The sequence below is a fragment of the Toxotes jaculatrix genome, chromosome 14, assembly GCF_017976425.1.
Source record: "Toxotes jaculatrix isolate fToxJac2 chromosome 14, fToxJac2.pri, whole genome shotgun sequence".
In the NCBI taxonomy this organism is placed as follows: Eukaryota; Metazoa; Chordata; class Actinopteri; family Toxotidae; genus Toxotes; species Toxotes jaculatrix.
Genome location: NC_054407.1, coordinates 15,280,302 through 15,285,611, shown reverse-complemented (window position 1 = coordinate 15,285,611; position 5,310 = coordinate 15,280,302).

Below are 5,310 nucleotides of genomic sequence, written 5' to 3'. Positions count from 1 at the left end.
GCCAGAGTCAATGCTGCTGAGAAACAGCCCTGCTGCCAGATCCAAGTGAGCTAATAATAAAATAGAGGGTGAGTAGTGAATGGCAGTGAGTACCTCTCCCTCCCTGAGCTGTAGACTGCAGTCGGTTGTAACTAATCCACGATTAGTGGAGCTGAGCAGTGAGTGCCTGTGATTGGCTGAGCGGTGCGCTCTTCTAATAGGCCAGCGTGGACGGAGGAAAAGTTGCTCATCTGATCATGATTTCAATTTTTTTTTTTCTTTTTAGCAAGTTGCATTATATGGCAGTCCCTCCCAATTCTTAAAAACAGCTGCAACAACGGCAACTAAGCAGTACTACTGCAGCCACCGCCGGGTGATGCATTTCAACATAAAGCACGTTGTATTGTTTGCACAAAACGGTGTGTTATGATTGGTGTAATCAACATATTCGTTATTTATTAAGATGAATAATTAATAAATAAATGTTATTTAATCTAAATACTGGGAAAAGTGCTTGTGAATTAAGTCTTTGATTCTAAAACCATTAAGTAAAATGGATAGAAGGAACAGAGCAGGAAGAATGAAAAGAAATAAGGCAAAGGCCCTAGATAGACAATCCATCATAAAATGGAATGTGGCATTTAAGGGTGAAATCAAGACAATTTGGCAAGTGCATAAGAGGAAGAAAATACTGATGATACTGTTACTGATTTGGTTAAACTGATTTCTTTACACAGGTCATCCCACTTCAATGGCCAATTGTGGTCTAGGCTTGTGTCACTACAGAAAATAAGGGAGCTGGAAAAAAACAGGAGCCCCATGAAACCACAGAGCCTATGTGGATCAAAAAAAAAAAAAAAAACACCAGATGAAATGAGATAGTCTACTCTAGTAAAAGCCACACTTACACAGATTTAGTAGCTTTCTCTTTTACCTGCTGTTCAGTTTACTGAACATTTATGGGACTATTTAAACTCTAATACCAGAGTGTATAAAAAAGTTTATCCTGAATTGATGAAAAATTTGTTTAAAATAAGCAGTTTGGAGATCTAAAGCTAATGAACACTACTACACACAACAACTCTGCTAAGTCACATGCAAGTGTAACTCAGTCGATTCAACTTTATCCACAGATGATACCACTGAATAGCAAATTAAGGGTATGTCATCAACATGTATCCACGCGCTCACTGATTACAAAGACTAAAGAATAGAAAAGGACATGTAGAAAATCAGGACAACAAAGTTGATTGCAAAAATTACAACATCTATCCAATTTAGGCATAATAACAGACAAGAGCTCAGAGAATTAAAATCAAAGAAAAGAGACGCAGCAATGGGACCTTAATCAGTGATCAGAAAGCTCAATACTTCAAATGAGAGAGCTCAGCCTAAAGTAATAGAGAAGCATTAAATATTCTGTCTTTACATCCCAAATTCCAAACAGGCACTCCGTTGATCCCTAAAGTTACTGTGCACATTTTGGGGTAATTGATAACATTAATGACCAGTTAATGAGGCGTTAATCGCTAGAGAAGATAACTGACCCCACGGCATTTCCAATCACGTTTCCTACAGAGCGCTGAATGGTCGTGGGGCTGGGGGTGAGTATCTTTGATGTTCCTTCAATGAGCTGCGGCTTATTCCAGTGACATCAAAGCCCTCTCTGAAATGTGGGACAGAGGCACTTGATTTACTCCCACCACGGTGCAATGCAGTAGTTACCCTCAGCTGGCTCTTTTTTTTTTGATGCGAAGTTTCACTCTCTTGCACGGATGTGCGTTGAAGTTTTGGAAACTGGTATTAAAGTACAATTTTTTATGTGCTTGCAACAGGAGAGAGTCAGAGGTTAACGTATAAAGGAACAAAGGTCTTTGCCATGTATGAGGTAGATAACTCCACAGCAATGTGAGACTGGGTATATGTGTGTGTGTGTGTGTGTGTGTGTTTGAGAGAAAGAGGGATAGGGAGAGTGCAAAGAGACTCTAAACATTCAAGAAATGTGTGCTGCTGTCTCACCACTTCTACAAACAAGGGCAGTGACACCCTTTCAGTCACTGTGTTTACTGCTGTCCATTCCCATTATTCTGCCCATTAGACCTCGAATTATCTTAAAATGTGCTTAAATCAAAAGTGCTCTGTGCCAAGGCTCGACACTTGAATCGTTCTCAAGACTACATACGCCACAGTTCAGCCTAAGTTTCCTGTTAGATAATTCCTATTAGATAATTCTTACAAGAATCATATGATTAAAGCTACAAGACAGGTTGTTTGTTGGTTGCATGTGGCTGTGTGGTTATATAACTGTTGTCTTATGCAGTGCTGATCAGTGCTCCATGAGGGTTAATTCATTAGGAGAGGATGAATAAATATAATGAGATATAATTAATAATAAGAATAAAAATAAGAGTAAATTCAGATTTAATCAGCTGACCAGAGTTGATGTCCTTTGTGAAAGAGAAACCTACACCCTTCAACAATGTAGGGGATGAGTGTTTGATACTCAAAAATGTTTAAAAATGTGTAAACTTATATTTTTGTCCGCTATTCTGTTTTCCATATTTTGCCTTCTGCTGTCCATATTCAGGGATCCCTCCATTCTACTTCAGTGTGCCTTGTTAGATAACTGGGTCTGATTCAGGAACTGCTGTGAACACTGAGCAATATTGGGTTATATAAAATATTAACTTAATAATGTTTTCACTGCTGACCTCTTTGGATTTATAGAGAGATGTCAAACTTTGTTCAACAGAACCCACTAACCAAACTATTTCTTTTTCTTTAGCTAGAATATCTTCTAATTCTGCACTTTCTGACAATATACAAATTCTGTATCAGCTTGATTCAACTCTTCATTGAAGCTATATCATATTTAAACTGAGTTAAATGTTCAAACCCAAGACTCAGTGTTTTCATGGATGCACTACTCTATCAAATGGAAATGTTCTCAGTGTTTCATTTGTCATTTCATATTCATCTTCCTCAAATTCAGTCTGACATGGTATTTCTGGAGGTGTTGGCATCTCCATTTAAAACTGAAATGTTTTGTGGGTTTAAAAAGTTGCATGATTTTGTGATGACTTATCTGCCCATGGGTCAGTCAGGTTTCAGGGGTTAAACGTATTAGTTAAGTAATGGTAAAAACAAGCATCAATTCAGTTAAGGTCCAACTTAGAGTGAGTAGCTTTCACCCCTCTCCTGACCACAGACATCATTCCAGTGCAGTACAGGAGTATTGTCAGCCTGCCTCAAGGGTCCTACCTGATTCTCCCTGCCTTAGAAGAAATTCATTTGACTGCATTTCAATGGAGAGTTTGTGTGCTGTGTGGTGGCTTGTGTTTTTTGTGGTCTGCGTCAGAGACGTTTCCACAGAATTTTTGTGTGAAACACTGAATAATTCAGCATAAAATCCTGGGATCAGTGCTGGTCTTCAAAATATAAGAATACTTCCCTGTGGTTAACAACATACCTGACACTTGTCACACAACTGTCACAATAAACTTAAACTGCCAGAGTCACCTCATCCAAAGCTGCTTGGAAGTATCTGCCAATCCTCTGTGACTCACATCTGATGGACATGCTCTCACACACTGTTATTGCCAGGAAGCATCAATAAATGTTTATATGTACCACTAGAAATGAGGGGGAAAGAATGTATTCTAATGCACTTATTAAAACAGATTTGAAATAAATTGTAAAATGGGTGACAGTTTCCTTGAAAGACTGTCAAAAATGCATTTTTTAAAATATTTTTGATTCTGGTTAAAACTGGTTTCCATGGATGTGGTGCAGGTTTTAGGCTAAACAATCTTACAACTTCCGTCTGAGCAGCCTGTCACTACAAATCTGCTGTTCCCGTTCTCCCTGTATCTCTCTGTCTCTTCCCATCTGTCATTCTCTCTCTGCAATATTATCTGTCTTGTAGTTACACACACACACACACACACACACACACACACACACACACACACACACACACACACACACACACATCGAGCACTCAAGCCCCCCTAAAATGGGCATAACGTCGTCCATGATTAATAATATGTTAAAAATGCAGTGCTTTGACTTTTCCATTTTTCTTATTTGCAGAAATCGGGAAATGCGAGAGATAGTTATGCAATTACTGAATAATCTGTAAGAAGAATGATTCCTCACCAGTTTTCTTATGTAGTTCTTGGCTCCACCTTCAGCATTAAGCTCAGTCTTCCTCCTGACAGGCAGCAGAGTAATGTGGTATGATTATGTAAAGTCTACAGACTGTAGCACTTAAGAAGTGGGAAAGTGATGTATTCATTTTGAAAGGAAGGAGACAGAGTGAGAGAGAGACAGACAAATGTCAAAGAAAAGTGATAGGGAAAAATGCACCCACTTGTTTTAATAAAACAGTTGTGCACAATGACAACTTTCCTTCATGACATTAATAGTCACTGTGATTCTGCACAGCCACCCGAAGCCAACAGAAATGTTCATATAGTTCTGTCACAGACTGTCAGGGATTGTGGTAAGATGCTTGAGACTACACTTCCAGAAAGCTGTAAACAGATGACTGCTTGCTTTTCATCTCTGTTATAATTCACTCCTGCGTGTCTTTTCCTCTTCTCCTCTCATGTGTCTTGCCCAGTCTCAATATGTTTTCTGTACTGCTGAATAAACTGACAAGTTTATATATAAAGTTAAGGCATATTAACACAATATATCAAGTGCTAACCTGATATGTTTTCATATACATTAGAGGATATCTTGTATTGTTTGGTAAGATAAGAATCTTATAATATATAACCACAATTAAGCTAAACTTCACAAAAGACTGCATGAAATAATTTGGATTTGGTACAAAAAAATGTCATTACAAATTTCCAACTAAACATTTACCAAATTGTAATGAAATAATATTGCTATATTATATATAACATTTTTACATTATATGCAGCTATCACATTTTGTGCTGCATTTACATTATAAGCTGCTATAAAAGAACTAAAAAGAACCCTAAATGTTTTGACTGTTGCAGTGGAGGACAATTCACTGCAGAGCTGCAGTTTCTCCCATGTAATATTTGTTACAATGACACCATCTAGTGTACTAACTTGGTAAACTGGATATGGATGACTTAGCACGCTGACAAATGATAAACAGTCATAAAACTGAATGTGCAATATTAACAGTGCTTTGTGCGCTCTCTAAATGCCGGGAGTATCATCCTGATAAGTGTATGTTATTTGAAAAATAATAATAATAATAAATAAATAATGCTGAAATGACCCTCTTCCTTTGCACGTTTGTACGTAACGACGTAATGCGTACATTTCCCAAAGAGAAGTCGGATGT